Consider the following 21,364-nt stretch of genomic DNA (forward strand, 5'->3'; position numbering starts at 1 on the left):
AAATACTTGTCGTCACGCTTGTTTGTATTCACAGATACAGTACTGCACTTTCTAAGAATACTGGGTTACGTTAAATGCATTTCCGATTCTTGCATTCTACTCATTCGTTCATTTGCTGTTTTCAGTTCTTCACGCTGTTCAGAGCAATTTAAACAAGTTACGTAATACATATGTAAAGCAGTAATGTCCACGGCTGTTATGTCCAGTAGCCCTCTGACACAGTGGTCGTATTTTTTTCTCTATTTTGTTTCTATCATTCTTTTGTGGTTGGTTTATTGTATCTTATTTGTGATATTTCACATATTTTTAGCCCCGGGGCTGTCAGGTGGCTGTTGGTCTAAATTTATTATTTATGGGCCCTTATGATCATGGCTATTTTTGCCTTTTATTTAATATTTTCTAAAATTTTAGATATACTGTATATATTATTTCCACTGTCCTTTTTCGTTGAACTTCTGTCCTCGTTTATTTATTTATCTTTTCCTTCGCACTTTTTCCCCGCCCTGTTTCCATTCTGCCTGTATTTTACTTATACATATCATACTATATATATATAGCGAATTAAATGCACAAAATTTTTGCAGTTCTTGAAAATAAAAAGGGATCCATTTTGTCTACTCGTACTGGTGGTTTTTGTCATCTACCATACTGCATAAGAAATAGTTGGTTATAGGCGTCTGTCCATGGGAGTCAAGCACCCGGAGGTCTGATTTATCTGTCTGCTGTCATTCACCCCTGCTCGAGGTCTCAGTTAACACGTGTCTACCGGCGAAATAACACGTCTGGTCTTTCTACGAAGCACACAAAAGTCATTAAGTATGCACTATTGGTGTTGCAGGTCCTTTGAGAAAAGGTGTGAAGCAAGTGGGGTGCAGGAAAGGCTTGGAAATTGCTGGGCGCAAAAAGAAATTTATTTTGCGAGGAAAGGCTCTTGACTGTTCTAATTTCGAACAGTGATTCTAGCTGGAAAGATGTTAATTGAGAGATGCAAACACTAAGAATGAATTTGTTCTAAAACCATGCACTATAAGAAGTCAGAGCCTTTTCACCACGCACCTATAAATAAAAATGATTTTTTATTGTAACGTGCGAAGATAACACGCAGGTACACACACTTTACAAAACCATTCAGGGTACTAAGCTAGGAGTTAACAAGCAGCAGAGATATCATCTCGCCGGAAATAATAATAATGACTATGGGGCTTCGCCCCCCTGCTCGCTTTGCTCACCAACTCCCGCGCACGCTTTTCTACGTAAAACATAGAGGTATGATGGAGTAAGTCAAATCTTTTCTATGTAAAAGACACCTGTCGAAACGCAATGATGGATATCTAATCAGGAAATGAGCCATGTAATTATTTACCTGTGCATTGGTAGAGACGTATTTTCCCCGCCCACTTGTAACACGTGATTCGCATCCCTCTTCTCTCATTGGCTACCCCATCCCCCACCACGTGACATTCTCATGGTGGAATAAATATCACTATGTAATTATTTATCTGCGTTTACATAGGTCACGTAATAACGTGTAGTGATATAATTTCTCCGCCCTCTTCTCCCAATGGCTCGAATAAATATCACTAGGAGGAAAACTTTTTTATTGTATAGAGAGATAATACATCAAATTAAAATAACACAGGATAGCTTTGCAGTTTTCTTTAAAAAAAATATTGCTTTTTCCCATATCAGCCATCCGAGTACCGCTGAAACTGTGTGGAAAAAACACTAATGTCCCAAGAAACTAATATCTGATGTTATTTTCTTTTTTGAGTTAATTTCCTTGTGCATTTTTTCCGATGAACTAACGAGGAGCATACCGTTATATAGCAAAATAAATGAATAATCTTTATTTATTTATTTATTTATTTGCCCACCACGACCGACAAGGCTAGGAGCACTACATATAAGATTCTATATAGAATAAGGTACAGTTACAAAAAGTTATAATTAGAAAAAAATAACATTATACACGATGCGATAGTATGAGTAGAGGAAGGCGATGCTATACAATGAGTGGCCCACTTTATTAGTTACCTGTACCTTTTCACGAAATTGAGCGCTCCTTCGGTAATAGCATCACGTTTTAGTACCACGCGATATAAATCAGGTGGGAGATATGTAGGACTGCTGCATGTGTGCAGTTCAGTGCATTCTTGCACTGAACTGCGCACATGTGAAAATTCCAGCGGAATTACAGTTTTTAAAGGTACTTATACCGGGTGCCGACTATCACACCACGTTCAGTCCTATACAGAGGCGGACTGGCTATAAGACTTACCGCGGAAACCCCGGTGGGCCGGAGGCTGATGGAGGCCGGTGTGATTTTGGCCATAAACAAAATGTCCATAAGTACTAGTATGAGACTGCTACAAGTTTTACCTGCTAAGAATTTTTGACCCAGTCCGCCTGTGGTCCTATATATCTTTTGGAAACTGCAACTGTGACTGGGCTTTCACATAATATCGAGATTCGTAAATGATAATTGAGGGATGTTATATCCCACCAACAGTGAATCTGTGGTCATAAACAGTTCGTTGATGGTAGTGGCTATGAAAGCTGACCAGACTAGTGCAGGATAACAGACAGTCAAATAACAATTCAGTACTGGTAACTAAAAAGGGATTTTAAAATATTACGTGTATTAAACATACTTGTCATGGACGGATATTTTCAGCCGACGACCAAATTGGGTTCCACGCCTGGTTACAGTGGGCTCAGGAACACCAACACTGGATAGTGAAGGATTTGAAAAACCTTGTGTGGTCTGAACGAATCCCAGTTCCCGCTGATAGGAGGATTAGAATATTATGGAAAACATCATGACTCTATAGATCCATCCTCAAGTATCAACAGTGCAGGCTGGTGGTGGCTTTTGAAGTGTTTCTGTGGTGCACCTAGGCCCATTGATACCAGTGGATGCTACAAGTTATCCGTAAATTGTGTCCGACCAGGGCATCCCTCCGTTGCTTCGGTGTATCCATCTGCGAATGGATTCTTCTCAGGAGCGGATTAAGGTCGGTTGAGGCCCCGGGCACAGAAGAAAATATTGGGCCCCTTAAAAAAAAAGAGAGAGACAGGGAAAATAAAAATACACGTTAACCATTTTTTTAAATAAATAAAAAATATTATGAACTATTAATGTTTTATTTCCAATAAAATTTGAATATAGTATATGTATAATATAATTAATAATAGCATAATAATAATCACAAAGTTTTGAACTAATTTGTTGGGGTTTTGCGTGGGCCCCTTCAGAAGTCGAGACCCAGGGCGCGCGCCCAGTGCACCCGCCGTTAAATCCGCCTCTGGTTCTTCTAGTAGGATAATGCGACATGCGTGCAACATGTGGCATTCTCTTATATGCCACAGTTGTACGAAGCAGGAACGTGACAGTGAATTCAGCCTACTGCAGTGGTCTCCCACCCACAGATCTCAATCTAATTGAGCACTTGCGGGATGAGGTGGAAGGAATGCTTCGAAGCAATTTTCTACAGCCATCCCGTTTTCAGTAACTGTGGGAAATAGTTGAGTCAACGTGGATCAGCATCCATGTGACACTCTTTCTATACCTCGTTGAGTCCATACAACGACGAATCCAGGCTGTCAGGTGTCAGTTTTCTGATAGTAAGATATTTTAAACTTCCACTGTGATTATTATATTTGCTACCTTTGAACACAAGCTTAATGTGAGCTTAATCTGTGGTTAAGTAGTGGTAAACATAATAATCACAATAGAATTTTCAAATATTTTGCTTATTGCAGTTTGAAGCTACATGGAATTCATGCTGAAATAAAATTGTTACGTGAGATTGCACTCTATTTCTTCTGTGACTTTTTTCAAGTGACGTTTTTGTTGTTGCTACAAGAATTATTTACCTTAAGGTAAGGTAAATAATTCATCAGAGACTAAAATTATGATGTACATGTAATCACTAATGGGACGACGGTCTCCTATACCTTCGTTAGAATTTTAATGGACTGCGAGTCCGAAAGTTATTCAACTACTTCTGTAGAGCAGAGTTTTTCAATCTTTTTCTGACTGCGGAACCCTTCTTCAAATCTGAGTCTTTTGGGGAACCCTGTTTTCTTTAAAATCAGTTGTTGTTAACAACAGATTAAAACAGCAATATATGTGTACAAATTAAATAAAAAAAGAAATCAACGATTAAAAATTAACAGAACCAACCGCTGGAAACGCCATCGCTTCGCGGAACACACTTTGAAAACCATTGCTCCAGGCAGTTCGGAATCTTAGATTTTTCTTAATTTGCAATTAAATATTAATACTGTATTTCTCCAGACCATCATATGAAATTTCTCTTTACGCATACTATTCTTCTTACATTAAGAAACACACACACACACACACACACACACACACACACACACACACACACACACACACACACACACACACACACACACACACCTCACGGAATGCAACAAATTATGATGGAATCCAATTTGAAAGTCTGTGCTGAAAATGGTATCAAATAACTGCCAGTGAAGCTTCTGTTACACATGGCTTGTAACAAGTTTACAATAAAATCGGAATTCTAATATTGTAGTTTGCAATTAGACACAGTAATATTAAAATATAATCCTTAAAGCATAATAAGACGTTGAAAGCAAAGCCATTGAATTAAAACTAATGGATTTTGCTTTCTCTTGAGGAACAGTGCATTAAAGTTCAGTCCATCAGAAGAAAGATAAGTATAACTCTCTATGAAACTTGTTGGAGTATTTTGACTTCGCCAGCTTAAGTTGAAAATGCTTTCACATACATCATATACATTGCCCTCTAACAAAGTGTCCGTATACACTTCAGTTTCACATTTACCTCACTGATATTCATTTCAATTTCAGCCCTCTGGTCGCTGTGGTACACTTCACCCACCTCAGTAGGCTTTCCACCAACGAACAATAGATGCAGCGGATAAAGTCCGCTGCATCTATTACTCCTGAGTAACAATAAGCAGTTGAGAGATCGTTGAAATTGGGACTTTGTGCGGGCCATTCCAGCTTTTGTACCTATCCATGAACTATTCTCGAAACAGTGGCATGGCTTAGGATTACATCCTAAGCAAATATGGGTCAGTACCAAAGAACTTCCACGTCTTAGGAAGCGTGGAATTGACCAAAATGTTAAGGTAGGCGTTCATGATTCCGTCCAACTATCAAGGGTCCAAGTCCATACTATGAGAAACCATCTCACACCACAGCCTCACTTCTTTCGAACTTCACTGTTGGCACGATACACTCTGGCAGCAGCAGCAGTTCTCTAGGCATCCTCCACACCCACCCATCTGATCGGAATAAGATGTGTAGCGTGATTCATCACTTCATTGATTTCCACTGCTTTATGGACCAATTACGGCGTTAGTTGCACCATGTGAGGCAAGACTGCTGATTACGGTTGGTAATATTTGTTTTACGCGCCGCTACTCTCCCCATGAAAACCGAGGGCGTCTCAAGCTCTTTGTTGACGTTTTTCAGGGTGTCTGAGGAAATTGGCTTAGTGTCCCTTCCTGGTACTTTGTGATCATGTGGAGAGCTTCTGTAGACTTCCTTGTCTTGCGGGATGATGGTACCATCACGCTTTGATTTCGTGATAACATCACCGACGGTCGACTTTGGATTGTGTAGGCTGTTAGCAATTGAATGAAGCGACAAATCAGCAATGGACATGTGGAAATTTGTTGTGTCTTATGTAAGGCGGCTCCGCCATGGTTCTCTGTGATAATACTGTACATACAAAACTCTGTACAATGGCCAGAAATGAGGTAGTTCCATGTTTGCGTAGTGTGTGAATTGTTGTGTTGTTTAGTTGTTTCTGGCCACTTAGCTACTAGCAAGCAGCGATCACCAGGAAGGCTGCTTCCGAGTACCCGTCCACTCCACTAGGAGGTGGGCCCAACTATACACGTGCTAGGCTAAATGTATTATTACCAGCACCCATAGTAAGAAGCGCAAGTCATATGGGTGCAACAGGAGACTGCTGCACCCATACGACTAATTATATACGAATCATACGATGGTGAAGACCACAAAGAATCCCGCAGTCACTGGAGAAAGTGTGATATCAGTGGATGTCAAGATGCAAATGAGCAATGTGGACATGTGTATAGGGTGGCACCTAGAACAGCTGTTCAACTCCGCCTCGTGTCTCTGTGAAGAACAGAGTCAACTTCAAAAGGGCAAGAAATATGTTGGTGTAGGTTTGCGTGTATTATATGTGTGTTCTGTTGTTCTGTTCTGGCCTTCTGGGTACTCTTCCATACCACGGGAAGGTGGGCCAGTTCCTGTAGAGCACGTACTGTCTCAAAAGAGACTCTGACCCACCTAGTGTTGCTAAAAGGTGGGCCAGGATCCTCTGGGGCCCATTCCAGAGGAAAAGAGGGGGGGGGGGCAAGGAAACCAACCCGTGTGGTCATAACTTTTATAGTGCTAATTATGAAATAAAATAAAATAAAATATAGTGAAATAAAAGCCAGTAGCGTTAGTTAGAAGAAAAAAAATAATAATACATTGGTGCTAGTTGGGATAAAAATTAAAATAAAATAAAATAAAAAATAAAAATAAGAAATAAAAAGAAAATAAATAAAATAAAAGATAGTGATGCCGGTTAACAAAAAAAAAAAAAAAAAAAGAAAAAAGTAGTCTTCAATAAGTACGCGTGTATCCAGGATAATTCAGAAGTCACAAAACATCAGCAATGAAGTATGAGGTATGAGGTATTGAGGGTCTAGCGGCTCCTGGGATTTCTCCCATCTCCGCGAATGTTCTATGTATCGGTGACAGTACCCTGTCAAAGCCAGAGATTTAGAAGTGTGTGGGTCATGAGTAGTGTTATATGTTGTGCTCATTGTTTATCCGGCTTATTGGCCGCCAGGCCCCTAATGGGACCCGACGTTGCCCATACCTCGCCACGTGGAGGCTAGCCGGGTTTTACTAGTGAGTCAATTGTACTCTGGCAATTTCTTTCCTGGGATTTTAGTGGCTCGGACCTAAAATAAAATTGGAACGACCGCGGTTGATTTTAAATCACTTACATTAAAGCACTAATATGGGGTTTGACGCTGAAAGCCTGTTTCTAAAGTGCCTAAAAGGTTGGGCGAAATTTTTTGGTGTAATTTAAATTTGGACGTGTAGGGCTATACGCTGTGCAAGAAAAAGTGCTGGGAGGGGAGAGTGAAGGCTGGGGGGTGAAATAGGAAGAAGAGGGTCGATAGGGTAGGTGACCCCCAATTTTTCAGTGAGGCATGCCCATGCCCCACCAGAGGGAAGAAATGGTGTGGCAGGGAAGAGAGGCGACAGCAAGCCGTCACCTCTCTCCCCTGCCGGGAGTGGGAGTAAAAGAATTGCACTGCACAAGAGAGTGCAGAGCTTAGAGCCAATATGGCTCCGTTGAGGCAGCAACTTGGAGTTTCTCTATCTTCGTTGGTCTTCTCTGTCATTGATAGCCATATTTTTCCTCAGCTATGAACACTGGTCAGGTCCATTGTTGGTCTGTTAGCTATGGCTGTGGTTCTCTTCATCATGGGAAGATCCGCAGCTCCATGGGGTTATTCTTGCGATCGCTGGTTTTAGATGATTAGTAGTAAGCAGGTTCCTGGGCGAGGTTCTCCTTGAGTCCTCTCCACGCGTGTTCTGTGTCTCTTTTTTATTTTTTTTTTATTTTTATCTTCTTCTGTAGATGGCTATCAGTGTTTTACGCCTACCAAATAGTTTTTGGGCATATTCCTTTAGCTCCCTGTATTCCTCAAGTGAGTCCAATAGATGTGATTCCAAGTTCTTGGGGAGGTAGTGTATTGCAGTGATCAGTCTGCACCTGAGGTCCTCATAACGGGTGCAATCATACGTAATGTGCTCCCAGCACTCAAGCTCCCCACAGGCACATCTCGGATCCACCTCAATCCCCAGCGCTGCCAGTTTGGCTTTAAAGGCCCCGTGACCAGTCAATAAATAGGTGGTGTATAAGCCAGGTAAACATCAGCAATGTGAAATCCGACAGTAACCCCTCTCAGAATCAGCAGCTGGGCTTTACGCGTTACGAGGAAAACAAATAACTTATGTGGTTCATACGCCTTCTCTGTTTACTGGTCTCATTCACTTGTTTATTCGTGAAGTTCCAGTGGACTACGAAAACAGGAATGTTTGTATACTTTTTGGAGGACAGTGCAGTCGGAAAGTGGATGAGAAACTGATTTTTCACAATGGCCGTGCTTGCTTTATTACCAAGCAAAAGGTTATTAGGAACATTGTCTTGAATGACGATACAGAAAGGATTTTATGCTGCCGTTTACTGTACTTCTAAGACAACACGCTACTGCAGAGGATGCTTTTCATCCCAATAAAAGAAAACTAATCTTCATATAATCATCATCATATTTTACTTTGATATTTGATTTTTTTAGATTCTGAGGTTTTTTGATCATTTTGTTGCATTATTCATGAGTTAAGAATTGATAATTACAGCCCACACCTTTGATTAGGATCACTTTGTGATGTATTTGTCATACTATTACAGAATCTGTGCACTGACAAAGTGTCATCGATGCGGCAGGGGAAAGACTGAATCGTAATAATCGGAGAACAAAATGTCTCTACAGTTCATTAATCCCTTGCACAATTTGGTAAATTAGATGGATATGCTCGAATTTCCTAAGTTTCTCTTGTGGAACAAGAATATTAACTCCTCGTTGTTGCCGTGATACCTCGAAGAAAATTCACACCATCCTTTGGTAAATCTGGTTCATTTTACACAGTGTTGGGCGCAGCTTTTCTTTTAGTTCGTTCATTAACATAATAAAAGCCATTCACGGCTTCATTACAAGGGCACTTGTGGGCAGAGAACGATTTACTTAACCTTCATTGCTCCCAGCTTCAACGAGCAATTTTCTTTCTTGCTGATTTGAGCGAACGCTATTCAGCATGTTATTTTCTTAACCATGGACTGAATAAACCAGCTTCCTTTCATAACACGTTGCATTGACTAACTCCAAAGCTTATCAATTAGAGCGAAGCAGCTAAACAATTTAGTGTGTTTTTTTTTTTTTTTTCTCTCTCCACTCAAATAGTTTCTCCCAATAAATAAGCATCTGCTTTGCATCGATTGATAAAAAGGATTTGGAATAAATGAGGTGAATTGAAGCATTTCTCAGTCTTAATTGCTTATTGCTGTCAGTACTGAGATTCAACAAAATCGTTCTCAAAGAATTACTGAAATGTTGACATTCTACTGTCACTGAACATTGGAATAAAAGTGCACCTTATATCTTTTTGACGTTCAATTGTTCAAAGACATAACAAAGGTAGAAAGCTCACAGATCTCCCCCCTCCACCCCCACTTTGTTATTTAAAACAAAAGAACGGATCTCTGCTTTGATGAACACGTCTCGCTTTTTACTTTCGTCTGACAAAGCCCGAGCAGACGACGCAGTGATGTAAAGTGAATGGACAGGAAATAATCTCTAACGTAATCACATTTTCGTATCGGTGTGAAGAAAGTGAAAGCACGCAGGTGCACTACAGTAACTCGACTATGCTGTTTACTCTAACGGGCGCACTTCAGGTGCCACCGTCTTTCTTTCTTTCTTTCTTTCTTTGCTCTGTTCGCTCAACTTACTAATTGAATTTTCTTGAAGGGGGGAAAAAAAAAAGAAAAATTGTTTCTTGAAAAGTTCTCTGCATCATTGTTTTTATTATTTTTTTCTAGCAGTTTCTAGGAAGGCAGATTTCGTTCCCCTTCTTCCGTTCTCCCCCCACACACCTATGGGATATGCCTGCACTCATGTCTTACGTAATGAACACTTAACTGCTTTTCTTTTCTATCTTTCTTCTTATTATTCATTTATTTATTTTTCTTTCTTGGATGTGCATGACTTTAGGTGCATAAAAAGCAAAAACTTCTTTTTTTTTTTTTTTTTTTGCAAGCAAAAACAAGAAAGGTTTCACTTTTTTTATGAATAAAATGCGAAGTTTTTTCTTCTAATTTGGACCATAACAAAGTGGTACCATTGCATCAGAGACCTTCGGTACAGTGATGGTACTATTTCTGTACAAACTCCAAGTGTAATTAACTTTAATGATATTTTTCGGAAGCCCTTTTTTATTATTTTTTTTAAGAGAATGCCTCTTACTTCAGTACTTTAAAATTAAAATATTGACAATTCAAGAAGCTCGTTGTCACAGTTAAAAAATACCAGAACTGATCAAAGAGTATGGAGATTACATCTGTGGAAACTAAATAAATAAATAATTTTTCTGTTTATACTCCGGGACAACCAAACGGTCAGAGGAGTTCACAAGATAGACAGAATACAAGAAACAGCACCGTATTCACGGGCTTGAACCCAGGTCACTCAAGGCACGTGTACTTATGCACCCGCGCGCCTGACCACTAGGCTACGGCGGCCTAGGTGCTACATAGACGAGTGGTTATTCCCCTAAAACAGCGGCTCCCAAACTATTGAGCTCTACGGACCCCTTAAAAAAAATAATAAAATAATAATAATAATAAATGATAAATAAATAAATGATAAATAAATCATTTCGGGAGGGAATTCGGAGGCCAATCGATACCGTGGAAGTCAGAACTGTGTTCCTTAAACCATTCCTGCACAACAAGTGCCCGATGGCTCGGCGCATTGTCATCTTGGAAGACACTATCGGCATTTGGGAAAAAGTGTAACATAGTGGGGTGTACGCAGTCAGCAAGCAGTTGACGATAGCGGAGACCACTGATTCGTTGTTCCACATGCACGAGAGGTCCAAGTTCCTGCCAGTGAAACATGCCCCACACCATACAACCGCCTCCACCTGCCTACACTTTTGATACCATGCATGATGGATCAAGAGCCTCATGTTGTTGATACCAAATCTGTACACGATCATCCACGGTGTGAAGTAAATAACGTAGCTCATCCGACGAGCACACCTTCCAGTCTTCTAACGTCGAACTTGCATGCTCTTTGCACCAGGCTAGTCTTTTACGCCGATGTACCTTGGTTAGGAGAGGATGCCGTAGAGGGCGTCTGCTGATATAGCTTATACGTGCTAGCCTGCGACGCATGGTCATGCCAGATATTGTTCCGGGTTGGCCCATGTTGTATTGGGTAGTCAACTCTTCAACAGTGCTAGGCCTGTTCTCCTGTACGGATCGTCGGACCCGGCGCTCACCTTTAACATCAACCTTTGCTGACCTTTGCAGTTTTGCCGCCGGGTCGTTGTTTGACCATTTTGACGCCAGTCCTAGTACACTTTAACTACGGCGGCTCTCGAACACCCCACCAGTTCAGCCGTTTGGGAAATGGAGGCACCAACTCGTCGAGCACCCACAATCTGTCCTTTATCAAAGTCCGATAAATCCTTCCTGTTATCCATCACGCTCAGAATTTTACTACCTACTGAACCACTGACACCTTATCTATGCTACATAGGTCGACTAACTGCGCACTCTCGTACTTCACGTGGTCAACGGGTCGCATTCAGTTTACATATGGGTGGTCATAATTCAGTGATCACTCAGTGTGTGTATATATATATATATATATATATATATAAACACACATATTACTTTATACCCCTTCTGAACGTTTCGTGGACCCCCTGGAATTGGTATACGGGTTCGCGGACCCCCAGTTTGGGAAACGCTGCCCTAAAAAATAGACTCCTTCAGCACTTACACACTTATTCTGTCGTTCCTGCCACTGCTCGAAGCAACTCTCAAACTCAGTTTTAGGAATCACAAAAATTTGGTCTATTCATTTTTTTGGTACTTTCAGATCTATTGTCTTCCAAGATTGTTTTTAGTTAAAAACTAGAAAAAAGTTTCGCGGGGAGCCGCCCTCGTTTAAATAATTTAAATTTAATTAAATCCGATTAAATAATTTAAAAATCATTTGAAAAATACCCGAGATTAAATCCACTCGATGACGGGAGGAATTTTTATGGGTATTTTCACAACGTGGCTGAGTTAGTCGGTCTCATGCGTGGGTAGCATGGTCTTTCCCCGGAAACTTAGGTTTTTCGTCCAGCAAACAGAAATTCGACCTCAGAACACACGCAATTTACAGACAGTATACACGGAGCAACATGGCCTTAGTTGCCGATGCTCCTAAAACCCGATAACAACAACACGGGGGGCTATATATGATGAATTATGAAGGATTCACTTTGTGGAAAATGCTATAAACTGATACATAAGCTGTTGGTTGTAATGGGTGACCTAGGCGCCTCCGTAGCCAGGTGGGAAGGAGCAGCAGTGAGTAACACACGGTTCTTGATTAGACCGGGGTTCGAGCCCTTCACCACCAAATACGGAGGATGCGGAAAGGTTAGGGAATGACCACCGCATATTCCCGGAGCAATATGGCCTTAGTTGCTAATGCTCCTAACAAACAAACAACAAACAAAACATGGGTGACCTTATTCATGCTACAGTTCCTAGGCGCAGTATGGTCTAAGTAGCCCTTGAATCAGAATAACAGCGATATAAATCCACTGTTCTCATCAACAAACTGTAAGGGCTATACTAGACGGGCGCTTAAAGCGCTGAGTTGGACGACGTTAGCTGGCGTTCAACGCCTGATGATGCCGTCGGGGGTGTTGAAAGCGCCAGCGATTTGGCGTTTATATTGCTTGAGGAGAAATTCTCCCCGTGCATGGTGTGTTGGCCTTCGTCTTTCATTCATTTGTATTTGGAGAAGACGACGTTTGACATCGAGATTTATTTGTGAGGTGGAAAGGAGGCCTGCCTTGTACAACACGGCATTAAAGGATTACCCCATATAACCAACAAAGGTTTTAATGAAATTTATTATATGTGAGGGAGAGTTAAATAATTTAAAATCTTTTGATTGCCACATCATTTAATTCAAATTCTTTGTATACATAGTTTCTTATTTTTCAGAATTTTAATTTTCTACTAAATAATGTTTATTATAAAAAAATAGGATAAATTTTATTGTAATTATATTCTAATATTTTGCCATGACAGGGCGCCGATACCGTTGAAATATGTAGAAAAAGAGTCCCTTATTGACACGCCTGAAGACTGCCGCTCTAACTGCTGTTGTTTCCATTCCCTCTTCCATCTCACAAGTTAATGTGTCTTCAGAAACATATCCATCCCTTCTTCTCATAGAATTTTTCAATATTCAACAATTTTTTATTACGTCGATAGCAGAATGGGGATTCAATAATATGCTAGAGTGAAAAATGCGCAACTTATTGCTCAGTATTCCAAACGTGCATTCTACAAGTTGCCTTGCTCGAGTTAATCTATAATTGAAAATTCTTCGCTCATTGCTCAAATTTTTGTATAGGTATGGTAGTACAGTAGACTGTCGAGATAGCGGCACTCCAAATAACGGCACATTAAGATCGGATGTATACATACAGCACAGATGTCTTGCAGTGGCACAAAAAAAGGGGGGGGGCAAGTCACGTGATTACTGTATTTATTTACGTTCGCCATTTTCAAATTGAATTCTGTAGTGACATCACGGATTATATAGCTGTTTTACATTTATTTTAAATTAAAAACCTCTCACTATGGCTCCTAAAGTTAATAAACCTCATACAGAGAAGAAAAGAAGAACAACATTAAAACTTAGTGACAAACTTGATATAATCCATGCTATTACAATAGGGTCACCGGCATGTTAATTCATATACCCATGTGTATTGTGTCTATAAATTGCGTGTGTTCTTTGCCTGTTTTGCTGCACGAAAAACCGTAGTTTCTGGGGGAATTCCTTGCTATTTACGCCTGAGACCCACTAACTCAGCCACGGATAAAAAAAAGCCTATAAAAGTTCCTCGCGTCATCGACGGGATTCGAATCCGGGCCTTTTCCACCCGGCGTGGGAGGACGATGATGATAAAACTGTGCTACACGTGCAGACTAAACTTGATATAATAAAGAAAATAGAACGGAGCGTAAGCAGAAGTGTATTAATAGCAGAATATAAACATTGGATCGTCAGCATGTTTATGTTTTTTATGTTGTGCAATTAGTAAAATTGCATTCTTAATCTCTATATTTCTTATTTGGCCTCATTATTTCTGCATTAAATACATTAAAAATAAAACTTTCTAGATAACGGAAAAATCGAAATAACGGCACCTTGAACCCCCGAAGGTGCCGTTATTCTGAAAGTCTACTGTATTAAATTTTCAGTCAGTCCAAATGCTTCGTCCCTTACAAAAACAAATGACATTGCTGGCTAATTTGTACCAGGAAGAGCTCTATTTAACGACAAATTAAGTTGTTTCACTAGAAATCTTTCTCCAAAATTTGAATTTTTAAAAATGTTCGAATCACCATCGCGTCCATTGCAGTGAAACAGTAGTTTGGATTGATTTCCGCATCACAGTATCAAATTTTGCGATTTTTTCACTAATTAACATTAGGAGTTCATCAAAACTCTGTACCGGAATTCTGTAAAAGAAAAGATAAAAACTTCTCAGGAAATTTTCTGTGTGTTTCAAACAAAACTGTCCTGTTTTTAACCTATTGAATTTGCTGGATAAATCCACCATCGTCGTTTTCTCTTTCTGCTCGCACAACTGTATACATAAATGTGCAGTACATCCAACTTGAACAACATCCATCTTGCAACTGAGAATAGAAAAAGTCAGTCGCTTATGGTATCCAATGAAACGTTAGAAATGCCCATTCTAGTTTGAAACAATCTGACGTTAGAAACGCTACATGTAGTTTGTTGTTTTAGAGGCGTTTACAGCGCTAGCTAATGCCGGCGCTTTAAGCGCCCGTCTAGTATAGCCCTAAGATATGTTCTGCTTTCTTAAGAAGTCGGTATACCACTATTTATGTGGGTGAAAAGTGGAATGAGAGAGAAGATGGCAGCTAATGAATGATCTTCAACCGCCTATAGAATTTCTCGTCACTATAAATTATACTACCACTTCAACTACCGATTCATCATTTTTACTTGAAGGGTATTCGGAACGCCCAGTACGTTTGACAGGAGTCAAACGTATTGGGCAAAAAAGGAGTTCCCCCCTTTTTAAACAATGGAACCACGCATAAACTCGTTCTTGGCTTATTGTTACATCTCCTAATTAAAGTTGCATTATTTATAAATTTCGGTCTCCATCTTTTCGATTTTGACCCAAATTTTAAAATAGGCGAGTCCTGTATTCTCGGACATGGTCAAATCTACGCATAACAGAAACACATTTACTTCAAACGCTGAGCATGAATGACTGAAGCAGTGAACTGAGTTGTAAATGTGCCTGAATAGGCATTAATATGCCGAGTAACGTTCTTGGAAGAGGGATCTTTTCCGAATAAGATTATGGGCGTAATGATGAAGAAGAACGTCGCCTCTTCATACGAAGATCGTATGAAGGATACAAAATTACCTTACCAAAATTACGATTATATTAATTGTTTTGTTTTTTTTTTTCTCTTAAGCTTTTAATGAAAAGAATCAGCCATTTGGTAGCTTAATGGGAAAGCATCACCGTCTCTCAATCACTCAGTCAAAATCAATTGTTATGCCAAAACTAATCAAAGTATTCTATGTATCTGCCTTATCCAGTACCAAATTTTCTTTAGAAGTACCAGTTGATAAAGCCAACTGACCTTTGTTATCTTCCATTTTTTATCTGTTGAAATTTAGTGATAAGATCCAACCTATATTTTAACAAAATGTAAGTTTTCCTGAGATCATCTAACTACAAAAAAAAAAAAAAAAATTATTATTTTAGGGTTGCCCGTATTTGTGTATGTAAATTGCGTATGTTCTATGGTCGATTTGCCTGTTTTGCTGGACGAAAAAACCCCACTTACTGGGAAGAAAAACCTTGTTCTCTACGCCTGAGACTGACTAACTCAGCCACGGAGTGAAAAAAGCCCATTAAAGTTCCTCGTGTCATCGACGGGATTCGAACCCAGGCCTTTTCCACCCGGTGTGGGGAGGACGGTGATGATACCGCTGTGCTACCGCGCAGACGTCATCTAACTGCAATCTGGAATGAAGAATACTTAAAAATTACTCGTCATCGAACACATAAAAAACTGAAATTTCCCGAGGAAAAAATCATCAACTCTCGCCCGAGACCGACTAATTCGGCCACGGTGTGAAAAATGTCCATAAAAGTTTCTTGTCAAACCCACACCTTTTTCAACTAATACCTTCACTTAACATTTCTCTCTTTCACTTAATGTTGCCCTGAGCAGCTTCGTGGATAGCACAGTGAAGGCTCTCATTGGCCGGCCGATGAGATCCTTCACCGGCCTTCTGCCCCAGGTGGAAAATCATGCCAATGTGGCAAAAGATTTTTTTTTTTTTTTTTTAAATGTTACTGAGTTAGTCGGTCTCGGGCGAAGGTTGAGGACTTTTTCCCCTCCGGAAACTTGAGTTTTTTTTCCAGTAAACCGACCGAAAAATGCATGCAGTTACAGACAATTCTGTTGAAGCAAAGAGGTCATGTTTGTTGACATCACAACGACTTGCATGTTGTCCTACAGGACTAACCGGATGATCAGGCATATTGTCAAAAACGAGCAAGACCCTGTTGTTGAAAATTTGTTTCTTATAATAAGTCTCAATGAAGGGAGAGAAGAAAATGTGGCAAAAGATTTTTTTTTTTTTTTTTTAAATGTTACTGAGTTAGTCGGTCTCGGGCGAAGGTTGAGGACTTTTTCCCCTCCGGAAACTTGAGTTTTTTTTCCAGTAAACCGACCGAAAAATGCATGCAGTTACAGACAATTCTGTTGAAGCAAAGAGGTCATGTTTGTTGACATCACAACGACTTGCATGTTGTCCTACAGGACTAACCGGATGATCAGGCATATTGTCAAAAACGAGCAAGACCCTGTTGTTGAAAATTTGTTTCTTATAATAAGTCTCAATGAAGGGAGAGAAGAAACGAAAGTTTTTAAATTTAGAATTAAAAAAAAAAAAAAAAAAACGTTATATCGAACGACGTAATTCCGAACCACGTAAATCGGAGCGTGCCTGTACAGTAATACCGAACTTATGTTTGTTTCTGCAGAAAATATATTTGTTTACTGTTATGTTCAGCACGATATTTTATTTTGTTAGTACTGTTTGTCAAAATTTATGTGATATTTGATCCAAAATTTTCTTGATTTACCCACAAAAGGCGAAGATATTGCATTAAATTCTCTATTAATAAAAGTTGACACAAATAATGAAAATAAACTTTATATTTTGCATTACCTGATGAAACAGGAGCCGACCGGGCTAGCCGAGTGGGTAAAGTGCCTGCTTGGCAACCCAAAGGTCGCGGGATGAAAGTACAGTACTGCAAAAACCTTGGGAGGTGCATTATGGCCACAGAAGCCGATGTGCCAACAACTACCAAAAAAAAAAAAAAAAAAAAAAAAAGATGGAACAGGAGATCAGTAAACTTATTCAAATATTAACTATTTTCTTTTAATTCCAAGAGTGGAGAGAAGGCTATATTATTAGTCACCCCTTAATCTTAACTGTAATTGGCAAGTTATCGTTTGAAGATTCTCACGATGGAGTGCTTTAAGAATTGAAGCAGGACACTTGCAGAGGTAGCAAACTGGCCGAATACGTTGAAAAAGTTGATGTCAGCATTAGAGAAACTTCAAGAGATCAGAACAAGACAGTACAGGGTCTAACTGAATCCAAGTCAGTTGGTGACGACAAGATGGAAAAAAGAAAAATAACATCACGCCAGCTGTCCACTGCCTCGCGAAAGATGATGTTCGACAGTTGTGTAAAGGCTTAATGAGAGTAGACTATGTCGAATAACCCACGGGCTCCTCCGCTCATTGGAGAACCGTTACATTTGTATTTTTTGGCGGTCCCAGCCAGTTTTCCCGGCAACTCCGCCACCTATATAAAATACCGTAAAAATAATTTATGTAATACATATAATACATATTGCCACTAGTTGGTTAAGATCTGCCATTTGCGTACTGATAATACACAAAAAAGAAATAGAGAAGACGTGTTCATGTTTTGATATATACATTCCTGATAAGTCCACTAGCTGCATTTAAGTCATTGCATCGCAAGTGAATGCTTTGAGATCAACAGTTGGCATCATACAGAAGGAGGAAAGAACTGTCCAGCTAGAACCATTGCATCACGAGTAGATTTTGTAGATCGCCTGTAGCGACATGAAGAAAAGAATGAATGAATCAGTCCACATCACTATAGGATGCTCATTGTGATGGTTCCAGCAAGACAACATAAAGAAAATACTACACGTTGGTATTGTGGATATGTGTACAGTATATGTAATGGGCGGCACCTAGAACGTCTGTTCAACTCTGCCTCGTTTCTCTGTGAAGAACAGTAGTGATACTGTTCTTCACAAAGAAAGCATCAGTCACCCGGACTGATGGTCTGGGTACTCTTCCACACCACGGGAAGGTGGGCCAGGCCCAGTAAAACACGTACTGTCTCAAAAGAGACGCTGATCCACCTAGTATTGCCAGAACGTTGCCAGGATCCTCTGGGGGCCCATTCCAGAGAGAGAGAGAGAGAGAGAAATAAATAAGATAAGAAAAAATATATAAAAAAAATAAAATAATGATAATACAATAGAATAATAATAAAAAGAACGAGTGGTATTGATAAAAAAAGAGTAATTAATAAAAAAATAAATGGACAATAAATTTCTATGAGGCCATATCTAAATGGCAGATTAAGCAGAAAAAAATTAAATAAATAATAAAATAAAACATTGGTATTGCCAACGTTTCAGGTGGAGGCATATTGGTAACCAACACATACTTTTTTTTATTTAATTATTTATTTTTCTTGATGAGCTTTAATTGCGCCTGCAGCCAGACTGCGTTTGACCTAAAGAGGAACCTAATACACTGGTGTGCAAAATTTATGGACCAGTCAGGTTTTCACCTGTAGCTTCTCATAGGAGTGGCCTGGATATGGGAATAGTATACCAAAGGAACCTCGTGAGGTACAGAAATGATGAAGCAAACAACGGAAACAAAACGGTACAGACGGACTTTATTCAAAAATGGCAACATAGCACTGGCTGCCATGATACAGATGCATCACTGCCAAAGATGGAACAAAGAGAAGAGGTGGTCCTCAGTAGGAGATATGGCCACCCCTAATGTCGATGCAGGCTTTGCACCGCCTGTCCATACTTAGAACAATGTTGTTGATAAGTTCTTGTGGTAACATCGTCCAGTCTTCTGTCAGCGCCATCTTCAGCTGGTGAACATTTTCTAGTGGGTGTGGACGTGCTGCTAGGCGTCTCCCCTCCCCAGAGCGTCCCATATGTGTTCGATGGGATTTAGATCGGTGGAAACAGGCAGGCCAATCCATACGAACAATGTCCTCACTTTCCAAAGCATATCAACAGCTGCAATGCGATGGGGTGTGACGCTATCATCCATAAACAGGAATTCGGGGCCAATGGTACCTCGGAACAGACGCACATGGGGAAGGATTACCTCAGTACAGTAGCGTACACCTGTTACAGTACCGCGTTCCAGTATCTGGAGTTATGTACGTCCATTCAAGACAATGCCTCCCCAGACGAGAACACCTCGACCGCCATATCGATCCTTTCAGTGATGTTTGCTGGGTGATACCGTGTGCCAACCTCTCGCCAGATTAGCTGACTTCCAGAATCGTTGCTGAGACTGAATCTACTATTATCAGTAAAGCGTATCTTAAGTAAAGATTTTGTGGTTGTAACCTGTAGAAATAGTGTTGGTCCTTAAGTTTTGCAAACCAGTGTACCTTCCTTCCTTCCAGCATTGGGTCAAGGAATATGGTGGTATCACAATCAATCAATCTAGTCCTCTTTATGTGTCGATGGATCATAGAGGCTTACTGATTGAAGAAGTACAGACGAAAAGGGGCGCCTCCGTAGCCAGGTGGGAAGGAACAGTAGTGCGTATCACATGCTTCTTGATTAGATCGGGATTCGAGCCCGTTACCACCAAACACGGAAGATGCGGAAAGGTCAGGGAATGACCACCGCATATCCCGGAGCAATAGGGCCTTAGTTGCTAATGCTCCTAAAAACCAAAACAACAACAACAGACGAAAAGACGCTAAGAGGAGGTATTATTGGTGCTAATTTTCTATTTAGCAGTGCCTTCTTTTAGGGATGCCGTCGGTTGTAATTTCTGTCCGTATTAATACAGAATCCTTAGATGAGATAAAATTATTGCTGAGCTTGCATTTGTTGATATAAAATATCTCTTAAATAAAGCAAGAGGTCTACTGCGAAGTAAGAACAATTATTTCGCAGTCGGATTTTTCTATTATTTGTTTATACACTTATCGGTATTTGGTATCTCCGTGCCCATTTTCGTTTTACATACTTGATAATAAAGCTAACCTGTTCATTTGGGGTTGTTATATTAATTTTGTCCACTGCTGTATCTAGAAGTGCCTACTAGCCATTCTGGAGTTTAAGTAAAAAGTTTCTTTTTACGATACGTCCCTTCCATCCCTAATCCAGAAGCACAGCTAGGAAATGTAATTTGGTTTTTACTATTGACATTTTTCCATACCGGTAGCCATTTCTTTATTCTGACTTCTTTTGAAAACAAGCACAGATCGTTAGTTACCGAAATATGTTGCGTTTCTAACTCTGCATATCAGCATGGATTACATTCATTCCACCCTCCCTTCCCCATTCTCATATGGTGATAAGCCATTGATATATGCAATTTTGCAGAGTTATCATGAGAGAGAGAGAGAGAGAGAGAGAGAAAATATGTAAATTATGTTTGTTCCCTATCACTGTTCTGACATTATTTGGTTATTAAGAGCTTAGTAAGTTAGACCGCAGTTCTGTGGAGAGAGTTAAGACGTGATTAATTGAAATGCTTACAATTTCTGACGTTTCAAAAGTTGATAAAAATTGAACACTCGCGTTGTTTGGTTATAAAATGCACATTTAAAGTAGTCGTTCAGATTGCATTTCGTCTTCAATATACATTTCGTATTACGTTTAATAACTTTCGCGCCTCGTCTAAAGCAATTTCCCTCTCATCTAAGAGGTGATTGAACGGTTAAAAAATTCCCGTTTAGTAAGACCAATGGGATTGAGAGAGGGAAGAGACAGACAGAGCAAGAGAGTGAGGGATTTGCTTACAAACCGTATCGATTTCTTCAATGGGTCTGAGTCATCCAGTTGTTGTCGGTTGCTATGACAACACTCGGTCGGCACCATCTGGGTCTGCCTTTGCGCTGGCAGGAATTAGTAAGGAGTTGGAATAGCAGCGGTTGTGAGGATGATGGTATCATTGTGAAAGCCACAGAGAATTGCTACGCCAATTGAGAAATGCGTTTGGGAAATTACGTGAGGATAATATCAGGTAATAGGATTTCAGTTA

General features: G+C 40.0%; 1 protein-coding gene across 5 annotated transcripts in view; it reads left to right on the top strand.

The window, feature by feature from the left end:
- The window catches only part of LOC150083512 (rap guanine nucleotide exchange factor 2-like), a 471,197-nt gene that overhangs the window by 282,832 nt on the left and 167,001 nt on the right, over nucleotides 1–21,364 (top strand). The window contains exon 1 of one of the 5 annotated variants that reach the window (XM_090378049.1): nucleotides 21,295–21,346. The exons of the other annotated variants lie outside the window; for them this stretch is intronic. The gene's annotated coding sequence lies outside the window, so the exon portion shown is untranslated. Of the gene's footprint in view, nucleotides 1–21,294; nucleotides 21,347–21,364 lie in introns of those variants that run through there. 5 annotated transcript variants of the gene reach the window in all.

The sequence above is a fragment of the Mastigoproctus giganteus genome, chromosome 7 (assembly GCF_048544385.1).
Source record: "Mastigoproctus giganteus isolate SK-2022 chromosome 7, ASM4854438v1, whole genome shotgun sequence".
NCBI classification, from domain to species: Eukaryota; Metazoa; Arthropoda; class Arachnida; order Uropygi; family Thelyphonidae; genus Mastigoproctus; species Mastigoproctus giganteus.